Source organism: Rhipicephalus microplus, chromosome 6 (genome assembly GCF_043290135.1).
Source record: "Rhipicephalus microplus isolate Deutch F79 chromosome 6, USDA_Rmic, whole genome shotgun sequence".
NCBI classification, from domain to species: domain Eukaryota; kingdom Metazoa; phylum Arthropoda; class Arachnida; order Ixodida; family Ixodidae; genus Rhipicephalus; species Rhipicephalus microplus.
Window position 1 is genome coordinate 79738311 of NC_134705.1, and position 17005 is coordinate 79755315.

The 17005-nt window shown below is 51.7% G+C and overlaps 1 non-coding gene across 1 annotated transcript; it reads right to left on the reverse strand.

Moving 5' to 3' along the window:
• Positions 1-16817: 16817 nt before the first annotated feature.
• On the reverse strand, positions 16818-17005 carry LOC119182288 (U2 spliceosomal RNA). Its single transcript, XR_005111269.1, has one exon. It is a non-coding gene; the product is annotated as a U2 spliceosomal RNA (small nuclear RNA).

Below are 17005 nucleotides of genomic sequence, written 5' to 3' on the forward strand. Positions count from 1 at the left end.
CATATTTATTTGGGGAATAAACGTCAGCTTAGAATTTAAAGTGGTTCCCGGGAATTGATGCTCGCTGCTTACAGAGAGTTGGTCTCCCTTTATCGCAACATTTGGTAGTGGCATTACCCCTTGTTTGTTGGAGAAAATTACGCAAGTACTATTCTTCGTGTTTATTTTAAAACCACTCCCATCCACCAATTTAGAGAATTTATTCATTCCAAGCTGCACTTGTTGTTCGTTGTTATACATATTGCAAGATTTGAAACTCATCTGCACATCATAACATACACGAAATAAAACACCGCGCTTGGAACAACTGATTGCAGGGAGTTCATGTTTACAAGAAATAGTGTGCAACTAAGCACGCCCCCTTGCGGAACACCAGTCTCTTGCGTAAATGATCGAGAGAGAGCATTTCTCACTTTTACGCGAAAGGTTTGGTTAGACAGATAACTTTTATATGTATTTAGCATGTTCCCATGGGTGCCAATGGCGGCAAGATCGCGTAGAGTCGCGAATGTCCATGTGGTATCGTACGCCTTCTCTAAGTCTAGGAATACCGAAAGTACAAACTGCCTATGAACAAATGCATCTCTGTTGTATGTCTCTATGCGAACAAGGTGGTCTATTGTCAACCTCCCCTCTCTGAAACAACACTGAAGGGGGTCTAGTATACTGTTACTTTCTAAGAAGTGGATTAAGCGCCGGTTTATCATTTTTTCATATAGTTTGCATAGACAGCTTGTTAGCGCTATTGGCTTGTAGCTGGCAGCCAAGCACGGATCTTTGCCTTGTTTAAGTACTGGGATGACTATAGTTTCTTTCCATGACAATTGAATATACCCAGCTGCCCACATGATATTGAAGAAAGTTAGGAGTGTTTTTAGTGCTTCGGGTTGAAGGTACTTGACCATTTCGTACGTTATACGATCGACACCTGACGCCGAGTTGTTGCAGCACGCAAGAGATGCCTTAAGTTCAGCTAACGTAAATGGGCAGTTGTAAGACTCAATGGATGGACGTTTAATTTTAAGGGGCTGCCGCTGTTCGCGTTCTTTGAATTGTAAGAACGTTTCTGTATAGTTTGATGCACTTGAGACATATTCGAAGTGTTTGCCTAAGCAGTCCGCTAGCTCCTCCAGGCTCTTACCTCGGCTATTTACCAAGGGTAGGGGGTGTGGCTCCCGACCCATTAACTTGTTTACCCTATTCCAAACAATTGTTTCGTTGGTGTAAGAATTGATACCAGAGATGTACCTATTCCAACTTTTTATCTTTGCAAGACGACGCGTTCTTCTGGCTTGCGACTTCACCTGTTTGAAATTGACGAGGTTTTCAGCCGTTGGGTACTTTCGGAGTAATCTGCAAGCTTTAGTTTGACTATTGCGCGCTTTCCGACAATCGTCGTTCCACCATGGGATGCAACGCTTATTAGTCATTCCGTTAGTTGGCTTATTACATTTCACTGCAGCGTCAGTAAGAAAACCTGTTAGGTATGCCACAGCATCGTCTATATTAAAATCAACAATGTCATCTCCATCTAAAAATGTGTTTTCTCAGAACAGTTCCCAATTGGCTGACTTGGTGTTCCAACGAGGAAAGTCAGGCGAGCATGTATCTTCTTTTGTTATTTTCAACATTATCGGGAAGTGGTCACTCCCAAAGGAGTTCCTGAGAACAGACCACTCCAGATATGAAGTTAGTGTACTCGAGACAATACTCAGGTCTATAGAAGAGTATGTGTTGTGCGTAGTGCGATAATATGTTGATTATTTTTTGTTAAGTAAACATGCCCCTGATGAAAACAGAAAGTGTTCTATTAGGCGTCCTCGTGTATCAAAACGGGAGTTGCCCCATAGGGGATTATGTGCATTTAGATGACCAACGACTATATATGGCGGAAAAAGTTCATCAATGAAGCTTTGAAATTGTCTCTTCGAAAGTTGATAGCACGGAGGAATGTAAATAGAAGTAATTGTTAGTAGCTTCCCGAACAGCACTGCTCAGACAGCAGCTGCCTCAAGAGAAGTTCGGAGATTTAATTGTTCACAGGCAACACCTTTATCAACTATTATCGCGACACCGCCCGACGAGGCGGCAGCGTCGTCACGGTCTTTGCGGAAGATGGCATATTGCTTTATAAAGTTTGTTTGTGTTGCCTTGAGATGTGTTTCCTGGACACACAGCACCTTTAAAGTATGTTTAATAGGGAGTTCTCTAATATCATCGAGGTTACGGAAAAGTCCTCTCACATTGCACTGTAAAATCTGTGTCTCCAATTTAGACGTGTTTTGTGCTGTGTGCTGAAGGATGGAAAGGTTGCTCACGGACCCTTTCCAGTGGCCGTGACACGACATTTTTTTTGGATCAGTCGACGGAGTCGCGCCGATCCTTAGGCGCTTGCTGCGCCCTCACGCAAGGTGTTCTGTCCATTGCCTCTTGCCATGCACTGGACACGCGCTCTTGCAAGTGCTGCATTTGTTTTGAAGGCCTCACCTCCGAAGACAAGGCTTTCGCGGCATTTAGCCCGGAGGTTGGTGGGTCCTTCTTGGATGGCGGAGCAGCACTGGCTGCAACTGCCGATTGGGTAGATGGCGTCACCGCCGGCTTACTACGCGTGTGCCAGACAGCCGCCGGAGGCCGTCGTGGCACTGCCCTCTGACGCGCCACTTCGGCAAAGCTGGTTTATGGTAGGTAGGACACCTGCCTTCGTGCCTCCTTGAAGGAAATATTTTGTTTTACTTTATTTGTGACAATTTCGTTTTCTTTTTTTTCGTTTTTTTTACCAGCATGGGCATGACTGTGAGTATGAGGCTTGCTCCCCATTACAGTTAGCACAGTGAAGAGAGTTTTCACAGGCTTCAGATGTGCGTTGTTCAGCACTGCATTTGGCGCAAGTTAGGCGGCCTCGGCAGTTCTGTGAACTGTGGCCAAACCGCTGGCATTTGAAACATCGTAGAGTGTTTGGTATATGTGGCCTCACTCGAAGCCTGATGTACCCAGCATCAACAAAGTCGGGCAGTACACTTGAATTGAAATTAAGTTTCAGGTGCTCAGTCTGGACTTCTTCGCGATCACGTCTCGTCCTAATTCGTTTCACGTTGATGACATTCTGTTCACTGAAACCCTCCAGGAGTTCAGCCTCCGTCAGCCCTGACAGGTCATCATCTGAAACAACGCCACGGGTGGTGCTCATGGTTCGGGGTGGGGTTACTATTATTTTGGTATATCCGAATTTCACTAGATTAGACAGTTTTTCATATTGTTTCCAGTCGCGGAGCTCCAACAGGAGGTCACAACTTGCCATTCTCGATGCTTTATATCCTGGGCCAAAGATTTCTATCAAAGACTTCGAAACTAGAGAAGGTGAAAGTGTTCGCACTGGTTTGCCAGGTGTGTCAGCGTGGATAACGTGTAATCAGGGAAAAATACTCTCCGGTGACCAAAAAAACTGGAAGACTTCATCGGTGCGCCCGCTTTTCTGAGGGCGAACAGAGAGGGGGGGGGCAGAAACTAGCCATGTAAATGTTTAATTTTCGGCAGTGGCGCCATTCACCCACCTTGGAGTCCTACAAGAGGATGATGCAGGGTCTCTAAGTGCAGGCCCTGCAGACGCCAGCTGTACGCCACCACTATAACCGAATATGGTGTATCCAAGGTAGGATAGCCACACAGGGTTAAACCTTGCTGCCAGGAAACACGGAAGTCAATGGAAGAGAGTAGAGGACAGGAAAGATTTAAAGTAAGAGAAAAGACGAAGCTGTGAGGGGAGACAGTAAAAGGCTACTACCCACATCCCCTCAGGCGGGTCACTCCGGGGGGGGGGGCCGTCTACGTGAAGCTGGGGCCAAAGGGGTGTGTTGTTTCTGCTGGGGGGCCTTAGAGGTTCCATCACCCAGCGTCAGCTCAACCCCCAGCATCCCCTTTTCCCCGGACACGGAAAAGCCACGCACGGCTAGGCTTGGGAGGGAGCCGAACACCCCCCCCCCCCTCATTAGCTCGGGTCCGTGGTGTCGCTACTCACCAAACGCCTGCTTTCACAAGCGCCCCTGCGGAGCCGCGGCACTGCGTTAGCGTTTGCAGATGAGTTAGGAACCGTTCCCATCTGCTTCTCGTCGGACGCAGTGGAGGCTGCCGATACGTCTCTAAAAAATATCGATATTAATTCTATTCTCACACCAGAAAACAAGACAACATTGCAAAAACTCTTGCTTGAATTCAAGTCATGCTTCGCTACTTCCTCTAACATGCACCAGACTTCGATCATTAGGCACAGAATCATCACTTACGACGACGCCCGCCCAGTACACCAACAGCCTTACCACGTGTCAATGAAAGAACGAGAAGCAATTCGTACGCAAGTTCGAGAAATGCTTGATGATGCCATCATCGATCCTTCCAACAGTGCGTGGTCCTCTCCGGTCGTCCTAGTCAAGAAGAAAGATGGAACGCTGCGTTTTTGCGTCGATTACTGGAAACTGAACAGCGTGACAAAAAGTACGTGTACCCGCTGCCACGCATCGACGATTTGTTAGACAGATTACGCCGCGCCAACTCTTTTTCCTCTTTGGATTTAAAAACTGGGTACTGGCAGATTGAGGTTGACAAGCGAGACCGCGAGAAAACGGCCTTTGTGACCCCTGATGGCCTTTATGATCTTCGAGTCCTTCTTTTTGGTTTGTGCTCAGCGCCCGCAACTTTCCAGCGAATGATGGACACTGTGTTTACTGGTCTGAAGTGGCAAACTTCTCTCGTATACCTTGATGATGTTTTTTCTGAAACCTTCCAGCAACATCTTCGCCTCAGGAGTGTGTTACAGGCTATTCAATTAGCAGATCTTACTCTCAAACCACAGAAGTGTCACTTTGGTTATGAAGAGCTAATATTCTTTGACCATGTAGTCAACGCGAAAGGAGTCCGACCCGACCCCGACAAACTTGCCGCTGTAGCCGCGTTTCCGCATCTTACAGACAAAAAGGCTGTTGGGCTTTTTCTGGACTTGTGCGCCTACTATCGACGATTTATTAGAGGTGTGAAGAAGAAGATGTGCCTGCAGCGAGCAGCATCGCCAACGCCCGGCTCTCTCGGCTCGTGCTTCGGTTCGTTGCTGTGCCGATCGCTGGACGGTTCTTCACGGTGTCTCGTCGCTGTCTTTAACGGCCAATAAACCTCCTCACATTTGGTGGAAGGTGCTGTTTATCCCCGTTGCTACACCCTGGAGCTGCGAAGCCGCACGCTACCACCTGTCATGACTACCAACGCCACTACATCGACGCCTTCGCTCCAGTTCAACTGCCCTGGCCATCCCAGGCTACGGGAGCCGAAGGTCTTGAGCGGTGCGGATGGGACCGACGTCGAAGACTGGCTCGAGCACTACGAACTGGTGAGCGCCAACAATAAGTGGGACGAAGCCGACAAGCTGGGCCACGTGATATTTTATCTCACTGGCGTCGCCGAATTATGGTTTAATAACCACAAACACAACATCCCCACATGGAGCGTCTTCAAGACGTCATGTGCTGAAGTGTTCGGTCGGCCGGCTGTCCGCAAGCAGAGGGCAGAACAGCGCTTGCGCGTTCGCTCTCAGCAGACTGGCGAGACCTTTACCAGCTATATTGAGGACGTCGTCGACCTTTGCCGACGTGTGAATGACACCATGCCCGAATCTGACAAGGTCAAAAACATCCTGAAGGGCATCGACGACGGCGCATTTCAAATGCTCTTGGCAAGGAATCCGAGCACAGTTTCCGAAGTCGTCAGCTTGTGTCAGAGCTACGACGAGTTGAACAAGCAACGCACTCTAACTCGGCAGCCTCAGCATGGTGGTCTGTCACTGTGCAGTTTCGACACCCTGCCGGACAATTCACCACTGCTTCAGCAAGTTCGAGCCTTCGTCCGTGAGGAAGTCGCCCGCCAACTTTCCCTAGTGCCCTTCACTCACGAGACCACCACCCGTCTACCTGCCCCGCTTCGCACTGCTATTTCGGAAGAGGTTGCCCAAGCTGTTCCTGTTGCGCACCACGAGCCGCCTCTATCCAGCCTTGCCCACTGCCAGCGTGCCGCGCAGCTGGTAGGCCCTCCTGTCGCCTGTCCGCCAGCCGTGCAGCCTGTGGCCGCGCCCCTAACGTATGCAGCGCAGCCTGTGGCTCCTCCTGTCGCCTGCTCGCAAGTGATGCAGCCTGTAGCAGCGCCGTTCACATATGCAGACGCTGTGCGTAGGCTTCCGCAACCACCCTATACCTCGCGCTCACAGCCCGCACACCCGGCTGCTTATACTGCATCTTGGGCGGCACCACCAGCAGCCAATTCTTGGAGGACGCGCGATAACCGACCGATATGCTACGCCTGCTTTACTCCCGGACACGTTGCCCGCTACTGCCGCCGTCGACCTCAGACGTTCGGCGACTATGTCCGATCGTCGCAACCCGGCAGCCAACCCTTCGCGCAATACGGGCCGGTCTCGTCACCTCGCTATGCCCCTCCTAACGACCCCGACTTCGTGACGCCACGCGCACCCTCTCCTCGTCGGCGATCGCCCTCCCCAATGCGTCGCCGGCCCAGACCTTCTGACCAGGAAAACTAAGCAACGCAGTTCAAGAGGCAAGAACTGCGCCGTTTGCGAACTGTCTAAGCCCTCGCTCCTCTCCTGCTAACGTGGTCGCAGTAACTGTTGAAGGTTATTGTACTTTCGCCCTTGTCGACACTGGCGCCGCTGTTTCTGTTATTGCCGCTAATATCTGCCGTTTATTACGCAAAGTAACGACGCCGCTTTCGGGACTGTCGCTTCACACCGCAAGCGCACAGCAAGTAACGCCTCTCGCAGCCTGCACTGCAAGAGTCTCCATCGAAGGCATTCTTTACATCGTGGAGTTTATTGTTCTTCCTGTCTGTTCGCATGACGTCATCCTCGGGTGGGACTTCCTATCCCGCCATAATGCCGTCATAGACTGCGCACGCGCCGAAGTTGAGTTTTCACCCTTGTGTGATGTCCCATTACTGGACGCTCCTCGTCAGCCGCCGAAGTTGCTCGTTCATGAAGATACCGATATTCCGCCTGGAAATTTCGCCCTTGTTCCCGTTTCATGCAACGCCTACACTGACGCTACAGTTCTTTTTATGCCTTCCGATATCTTCAAAAGTCGTCGAGCTTTGCCGCTGCCTTTCGCAACAATTGATCTTGCCGCCGGAAGAAGCAACATGTTCGTAAGCAATCCGCTTTCCACACCTGTCACATTGCTTGCGGGGGAATGTCTCGGCCGCGTGCAGGATCTCGACCCTTCGTTTTTGTTTGATGTCCCGGACGACTACTGCGACCACCCCAAAGCACTGTCGGCACTCGGGGAGTCGTCCGATGATACGTTTTCCAGCGCCATCGCCGACACTCTCACTCCCACCGAACATGCCGACCTGCTGAATCTTCTGCATGAGTTCAGGAGTTCGTTCGATGTGTCGCAACCTCAACTGGGCCGCACATCACAAGTCAAACATCATGTTGACACCGGCCTACACCATCCACTGCGTCAAAGACCATACCGTGTCTCCGCTGAAGAGCGCCGCGTCATCAACGATCAAGTTGAAGATATGCTTCGTAGAGACGTCATTCGACCATCCCACAGTCCCTGGGCGTCTCCCGTCGTCCTGGTGCGTAAGAAAGACGGATCTATCCGATTTTGCGTGGACTATCGTCGTTTAAATAAGATAACCCGCAAGGACGTCTATCCTTTGCCGCGCATTGATGACGCCATTGACACCCTTCACGGAGCGGAATTTTTCTCGTCGCTAGATTTGCGGTCTGGCTACTGGCAGGTCCCAATGGCAGAAGCCGATCGCCAAAAAACGGCATTTATTACACCAGACGGACTATATGAATTTAACGTCATGCCCTTTGGGCTTTGTAACGCGCCTGCCACGTTTGAACGTCTGATGGATAATACGCTACGTGGCCTCAAATGGAATATGTGCCTCTGTTACCTCGACGATGTCGTGGTTTTCTCCCACGACTTTCCTACGCACCTCCTTCGCCTCAGGCACGTTTTGAGCTGTCTGACCAACGCTGGTCTGCAGCTTAACCTGAAAAAATGCCGCTTCGCTGCACGCGAGCTCGTCATCCTAGGCCACATCGTGTCCAAGCACGGCGTATTACCAGACCCAGCAAAACTTCGAGCAGTCGCAGAATTTCCCAAGCCGACGACCATGAAAGAACTTCGCAGTTTTGTAGGCCTATGCTCCTATTTCCGGCGCTTTGTTCGAAATTTTGCATCTATCATGTCACCGTTAACCCAGCTTCTTCGCGGTGACGTGAACCTCACCTCCTGGTCCCCTGCATGTGACGTTGCCTTCACTACTCTGCGCCGTCTGCTCACTTCCCCACCTATTCTTCGCCACTTCGACCCGACGGCTCCTACCGAAGTGCACACCGACGCCAGCGGCGTCGGGCTAGGCGCGGTCCTCGCTCAACGAAAGCCCGGCTATTCAGAATACGTTGTAGCCTACGCTAGCCGCACTCTGACGAAAGCCGAAACTAATTACAGCGTTACAGAAAAAGAGTGTTTGGCTCTGGTGTGGGCGCTTGGAAAGTTCCGGCCGTACTTATACGGCCGCCCGTTCGATCTAGTAACTGATCACCACGCGCTTTGCTGGCTCTCCACGTTGAAAGACCCTCCTGGCCGCCTTGCGCGATGGGCACTCCGCATCCAGGAGTACGACATTCGGGTCGTATACCGCTGCGGACGCAAACACTCTGACGCTGATGCCCTGTCCCGCTCACCTTTACCACCAGATCAGACGTGCGGAAACACTTGCCTCCAGACCTTGTCATCGCTAAATCTCGACTCGATTGCCACCGAACAACGTCGTGACCCGTGGATCGCCTCTCTTATCGAATATTTATCTGGCACGCCCAACCTTCCAGTATCTCGATCCCTCCGACGTCAAGCTTTCCGTTTCGCCATCCGCGATCAACTTCTTCATCGACGCAACTACGCTCCCGATGGCCGCCGGTGGTTGCTGGTCATTCCACGCACTTTACGATCGCAAGTATGCGCCTCCCTTCACGACGATCCACAATGTGGCCACGCCGGAGTGTTCAAAACATATGAACGCCTTCGCCATCGCTATTACTGGCGCGGCATGTACAATTTTGTACGTAAATTCGTGCAGTGCTGTCCTGACTGCCGGCGACGTAAATCAACACCACTACGTGCTACTGGCGAATTGCAGCCACTTCCGTGCCCTGCCAAGCCTTTTGATCGCGTTGGCGTTGACCTCTACGGCCCCCTTCCATTGACATCAGATGGCAATCGGTGGATTATAGTGGCAGTCGACCATCTAACACGCTACGCCGAAACAGCCGCTTTACCGAGCGCTACAGCTCAGGATGTCGCCTCTTTCATTTTGCAACGTTTTATCCTTCGACATGGTGCACCTCGAGAGCTCCTTAGTGACAGAGGCCGCGCTTTCCTTTCCGAGGTCGTCGAAACTCTGCTTTCGGAATGCCACGTCATTCATCGGAAAACGACAGCATACCACCCGCAGACTAACGGACTAACGGAACGGTTCAACCGCACGCTAGGTGATATGCTCTCAATGTACGTGGCATCTGATCATAGCAATTGGGACCGTGTTCTCCCATACGTCACGTTCGCATATAACACCGCAATACAAACCACCACGGGATTCTCACCTTTCTTTCTTCTTTACGGACGTGAGCCTTCCCATACAATTGATACCCTACTTCCTTACCGTCCTGATGCTTCCGAGTGTCCACCTATCTCCGATGCTGCTAGACAAGCCGAAGAGTGCCGCCAGCTCGCCCGTGCGTTCACCTCGGAAGAGCAACAACGCCAGAAAGAAACCCGTAGCACCTCTCTTCCGGATCCCAGCTATGCCCCAGGGTCTCTTGTGTGGCTTGCCATCCCATACCAAACACCGGGACTCTCCTCGAAACTTGTCCCCCGGTACGAGGGGCCTTACACCGTTTTGGAGAAAACCTCTCCGGTTAATTTCCTAATTGAACTAGTTTCCCGATCGGACGACATGCGCCGGCGTGCACGTGACATCGTCCATGTTTCCCGACTGAAACCGTACCATGAGCCTTTGCCGGAAACCTCTTAAGTCGCCAGGATGGCTCCTTTTTTCAGCGGGGGCGATTGTGAAGAAGAAGATGTGCCTGCAGCGAGCAGCATCGCCAACGCCCGGCTCTCTCGGCTCGTGCTTCGGTTCGTTGCTGTGCCGATCGCTGGACGGTTCTTCACGGTGTCTCGTCGCTGTCTTTAACGGCCAATAAACCTCCTCACAGAGGGTTTTTGAAGATAGCGGAACCCTTGACTCGCCTTACACGCGACGACCCACCGTTTGTATGGGCTATTGAGCAACAGGCTGCGTTTGCCGAGCTACAACAGCGGATGCACTCAGCTCCTGTTCTTGCGATTTGGACGATGATGCTGACGCAGATGTGCACACTGACGCCAGTAACATCGACCTCGGCGCAGTGCTCGTCCAGCATCGACACGGCAAAGAACGATTCATAGCCTATGCCAGGCGCTCACTGTCCCGTACCGAGGTTTTTTACACGACCACAGAGAAAGAGTGTCTCGCAGTAGTGTGGGTGATTACCAAGTTTCGCCCGTACTCCTATGGGTGTCCATTTAAAGTGGTGACAGACCACCATGCCCTCTGCTGGTTGGTAAACATACATGATCCCTCTGGACGACTGGCCCGATGGAGCTTGCGTCTACAGAAATTTGAGGCGACCATCGTATATAAGTCTGGACGGAAGCATGAAGACGCTGATACACTGTCGCGTGCACCTATACCTTTAGTCAATCAAGAAGAAGAGGACGATGACGGTTTCCTGGGCACACTTATCTCATCTGACTTAAGCAGACGACAGCGAGAGGATGAAGAGATTCGACCGCTCATCGATTATCTGGAGGGTCATAGCGCCGTTATACCTCGCCATCAATTTCGCGTCGTGACGTCTTTCGGCCTCCGAGATAATGTCCTGTACGAAAAAAACACCCATTCTACGAGCCACGCTTACCTCCTCGTCGTTCCGAAGGACATGCGGGACGAAGTCCTCTCCGCGTGTCATGACGAGCCCACATCTGGTCATCTAGATTACTCGCGATCGCTCGCCAGAGAAAGTGAGGCGTACTACTGGTCCGGACTTTCGGCAAGCGTGAAGCAGTACGTTAAAAGCTGTTGTGAATGCCAGCGTCAAAAGTCGCCACCAAACAAGCCGGCTGGATTACTTCAGTCAATGGATCCACACCATAAGCCATTTGACCAAGCCGACATGGCCATTCTCGGCCCGTTTCCTTTACCGTCCGACGGCAACAACTGGGTCATTCTTGCAACTGCCTATTTGACACGCTATGCTTAGACTCATGCGATAACACGAGCCACGGCTTCTGAGGTAGCACAGTTCTTCACGTGCCACATTGTTCTGCGCCACGGTGCTCCATCTACAGTGATAACCGGCAGAGGAACAGCATTCACTGCACAGCTTATAGATTAAGTTTTTCGACTAAGTAACACTATGCATCGAACGACGACTGCTTACCATCCGCAGAGCAACGGCTTAACCAAGTGACTAAATAAGACAGTCACAAACATGATCTCTAAGTACATCGACGTGCAACACAAAACATGGAATCGCAATTTGCCTTATGTGACGTTCGCTTATAACACCGCCATTCAAGAAACAACCCAATTTACAGTGTTTCGCCTTCTCTACGGCCGCCAAGTTCAGACGATGCTGGACGCGATGCTTCCTTGTGAAGACGCCGATCAATTACAACTGACGCAGAACAATGTGCAGAGCGTGCCGAGGAAACTCGCTAGCTTGCCCGGCTACACATTGGTCAGCAGCCACAGGTTGATGCATGACGTTACAATATGCGTCACAATGATGTATCTTACTGTCCGGGAGACCAAGTTTGTGTTTAGACCCCTGTTCATCGCCGTGGTCTTTCCGAAAAGTTGCTCAGCAGATAATTCTTTCCGTATAAACTATAACGCCGCGTGAGTGACGTAAACTACGAAGTGGTTCCAGACGCTACGTCATCACGACGGGTACAACGAAGACAACCGACCTCTGACATAGTTCACGTGGTGCGCGTGAAGTCTTATTTTGCGCGTTCCTAAAAGACCACTTTTCCTGTTTTTTTTATTTGTACTCTGACAATCGCCTCATCATTGGTGAACTTATCGCGTGTACTATTTAATTAATGGCGCCCTTTTTCATTGTTTAAGCTACTTTGTTTTGGTTTTTTTGCAGTAATTCTACAGCATCAGGACGATGCTCTTTTTTTTTGTTGAGGAGGAATATTACCACCTACTTCTTGTAGTGGGTCGTATGCCAAGGCGAATGCTCACACCACAAAAAAGAAAGAAGTGCGTGTGGGCCCCCGCTCTGGCAAACAAGCCCAACCAACGCGCTTGGTTAGAGCCCCGTTGCTCAGTCCTCAATAAACCTTGTAGACACCCCTGAGGCGACGTGACACTATCATGTATCTTTGTACTGCCCCACGAGTTGTGAGACAAATGAATTCTCTTTTTGTAGTGGTGGCTTGACCGCCCTGCACTCCCTGATACTCGTAGAGGCAACCGGATACCCGCCCAGTTTAGCGGAGTCTTTTTCCCTCACTTCTACCCACCCCTTGTCCACTGCTGCTCAACGAATTCGGCCACCTCCGACTGCCTGCCTGCTGCCATGATGTTGCTGCTTTGGTCCTGCTGCCCCAGGAACTGCTTCCCTGCTGTCCGGTCGTGCCTGCTGCCTGCCAGTGCTGCGCTTGCTGCCCTGGTCCTGCCGCAGCCGCATTCGGGGGACTCCCTGGCCCTGCCATGGTCGCCGTCGAGCACCAGGACCATGCCGAGGCCCTCTGACCCTCACGCTTAGCGTGATAGCAGGGCCATGGCCTCCGGAGGTCCCACCCCGGACTCAAGCGAGGACAATGGCGACCCCCCCTGGATTACGACGGGGGTACACTCGTCGTGTACTTCCCCTTGCCATCGAGTGCTGCGAGCCCTGCTGCGGGGTCACTTACAATCCGGCCACACAGACGTCACGGCGGCAGTTCCTGGAGCGGCACCTGGGGGTGGAGCACCGAACGAAAATAACGAGCACATCCTACATCTGCTCGTTATGCAGTGACGTTCGGGGCCAACGACCAAAGGCCCATGACAGCAAATGCCTGGCCATTGTTACCACCAACACCCGTCTCCAGCGCTTCCAGCACCAGTGCAAAAAGTGCCCAAGGTCCTTCCACTCAAGGAAGGGCCTTCAGAACCACCAACAATGGCACTTATGGGAGGAGGGGAAGCCGGCTAGGCAAAATGTCGTCGCAGGTGCTCCACCTCGACAGCCGCCACACGCGCCACCGGCTTCACCGCCCCCCCCCCCCCCCCCCCCACAGCAGGCCTCACCTGGACGCGCCGCCATTTCCGGGACACCCTCAGAGGTGGCCCCTTCTCCCTGCAGAGTGGCGTTGACCCTCCACCAGACGAGACGGACCAGCAGAAGCAGGCCCCCGCCTCACCCACTCCTAGCACCGCTGCAGGGTCCCCTTCACAGTAGGTCCTGCCTACCCCCTGCTGAGCGGCGTCGAGGAATTGGCGGGTGAGCCTGCTGACCACCAGACGGCACTTCCGAGCTTCTCCTCCGACAAGTACAGCAGTCCTGCAGAGGTGGAGCCTCCAGGACAGACTGTGGGGCGAGCCATCGGGAGCCCACCACCACCTTCTCCCGAGGCAATGACATCCCCCCAGAGTCGACAAGCGCAGCAACAGCACGTACGGCACCCAAGAGGAAGCAGCCGACACCGTGGGACCAGAGAGTGCCTAGGTCTTAGCAGAGATGACGGCGGAGCTGCGGGCACTAAGCCGTTTGCCCGTATCTGATGAGGAGTGGGCGCGGTTCGGGACCACCCTGGACCGCAGAGAGGCAGCCATTGTTAACCACATAAGGCTGCCCAATCAGTAGTTGCGTCAAAATCCACCTCGGCGTGATGATGATGATGTGTGGCGCTTTATGGCGCAAGGGCTGATTGATGGCCAAAGAGCGCCATTTTAAAGTAAAGATGTGAACAATGATATGTTGTGTGGATCTATAGGGGCCTTAAAATTCCTCGCGATAATGTGGGTAAAAACATAACTATTAAAATCATGATAGTGGCGTGATATGCATAGCAAAAAAAGGTGATAAAGGTTTTGAAAATAAAAACGTGTAAAAATACTTGGCACTAGCACAAGTGCCTCAACAGCGCCCTTGTGTCCAAGGGCTGTGAGACAAGTGCTTTTAAATGTAGTCGCTGTAGCCGCTCCCAATGTAGCCACTCCCAATGTAGCCACTCCGAAGAGTGCAATGTAGCCACTTCGTCCGAAGAGTGCTGTAGCACCCGACTCTTCGACACCACGGGCGCCGCTCCATGTGTCAGCTCTCCCAAAGCCCAATCTCCGTCTGGAGGGGCAGAGGGTGGGACCTCCTGTAAGAGAGGCCCTGTAATGGTGCGTGGGGTAGAGGAGAGTGAGTGCGCTCGCCTTCGGCTTGCGCGAGGACAACCGCTGACGAAAATGGGGAATGTGGTGGTGTAGCCGGTCCAAGTGGAGTCTGCTGTTGTGACGTCCTGGTGCCCCCTGCACGTCAGGACTGTCCTGATGGACCGGCTGCAGTGTCTGCTGGTGGACCAGGGGTAGTATTTTGTCTGGCCAGGAGTGCCTCATCCCTCCTGTGATGCTGCTTATGGTTGTTTGATCTACACTTTGATCTTAGCCAAAAGACCGAGAAGCACTCTGTCCGCTTGCTTTTTTTGTTTTGCTTACAAACATGTTAAATCTGAAACATTCGTTTCCCATACCTGGAAGCCATGCTTCCTTGCTTGCACGCGGACTCTCGATTACGCCCATAACGTCACAATGAATGCTTGCAGGCGCACATTATCAGGCACGTCACGAAAGATGCTACAGCACTTCTTTTTAAACATACGCAAGGTCTACATTTCAAACTCATGCATCAAAGCCTGGAGGGAAAAAAAATGACTGTACCAAATGCGATTCCGTCACCCATCTAACATGACCTCGATGATGGCTGCCGAAGCAACGCCTCTGAAAAGACGACCACAGTCGTCGGCGAAATGGTCTCCCATTGGCTTCTTCGTTGCACGCTCGTATGCCTTGAAAGTTCCAACGCGGCGGACCACCGCACCAGAGTGAACGACGGTTCTGCCGTGAAATGCACAACCGTGAATCCATGTGAAATGTCTACAACGTGTGTTTTGCTTGTCTAAGGAGGGTCATGTGGCACAGCGTAACAATGTGAGTGTGCGAAACGACACTGCGATGCCGTGCAAGGGTTCCTGCTACAGGCTCTGCCTTTGGTCTGAAATGTCCAGGTTTTCGGATTCCGAGGGGTAGCAGTGATTTGGTGGCGTGTACGAGGCGCCATCGTGGTGCTCCGTCGATTGAGCCCTGCAAGAGGCGGTAGAAGGTGGTCGTCAAGTGGTCGCGGGAATCAGTGGGGAAGTACTCGCCTGCGCTTTTCGTCGAATGCCATTGAGTAAGGTGCGAGTAACCTCGTGACAGACCGTCTTCGGGAGGCGCGTGGTTGCACAAATGCAACCGTACGGCAACGTGTCGCCATATTCAGGGATTATATTGCCGTACTACGATACCGCTGATCCACTGCTTCGTCACTGCGCTCGATTGTATTGCCTGTTTTTGTTGACCTTCACTTGTGGCTCACAACAATTGGGGGGATATGCCGCTTTGTTGTTCCGCTTTATCGCCTTTTACATATTCGGCTTTGTAAAGCTGTGAGGAGTCCCCAGAGGGTACAGAAGCAAAGCATAAGGAAGCGCGCCCGAGTCACTATCTCACACGTCCTGGTTTCCACTTCACTTCAGGTACGTGTGTCATGCGTCCGTATGTATAGTGCACAGTTCTCTTGCTACTTCCTGCAAGTGGCCGTTCCATTCAGGCAGCATGCGAGGATGGTGATTGTAAATAATGAGAACCAACAACCGATAAGTTGGTATGCTCGAGATGATGTCCAGACGTGTACTGTGTGATCAACAAGGTGATGGCCGAGTGCGCCATCGAGGTAACTAACCGCAATACAACGAGTTACAGCAACCGCTAGCGCAAGCTGGGACCCAGGTCGTTGGACGCAAGAAGAGCACCCGGGCGCACGCACGTCGGGGCTTTGCCGCTCCACCGCGCTGAAGGTGCGTGCGGGGTGCGCCTTCTGCTGTTCCTCGCGATTTTATTTTGTGATTAAGAACACTGTACATGTGAAGACGTCGTGAGAGTACACCAATTCCGGGTAAGACGTTTCGTGAAGACGTGAAATAAAAATGCCTCCGCTTGTCACTGCAACTGTAAACAGAAACACCAACACGCAATAGAAGCTGTTTCGTTTTTTTTTCTGAAATGCGCAAACTACAAAAGTGGAAATAGCGAAACAAGGCTGTACTGTCACATACAGTTTCAGATTTCTTTTGAAAGAGCAATAAGAAACTACTTTATTTCTTTAATAATTGGGATAGAGAAAGAAAACTTGGAGATTGTTTGCGTTAACAGAAAAAAGAGGGCTCCCGAATATACACTTACCACACAAAGATTTACTTTTCCAAAGCAATTGTAAGTGTGAACATAGCTAGCGCACTTCCGCACGCGGGCGAAAGGCGGCAAATACCGCGTCATCTGGGGCGGCGTGACACCAAGGCTTCGGATAGTCACCGCCCCGTCGCGGTTTACCCCAATATCTTTGGTGAATCCAGACACGACCTTTTTATTGAGAATAGTATTGTAATCGCCCCCGCAGGGGCGAGTGAGCTGAGCCTGAAGATCGTGCAATATCGGGCCAACCCGTGGCGGAGTTGAAGAAAGCTTCAAGCTTTGCTCCGTTTTGTAAAAATAAGGTTAATATCTTGAATACAAATAGAATTCGTAACACAAGTAAGCTAATTAGAACAGAGAGTGGTTATCAAAAGCGGCAACACATAGAGGAAAT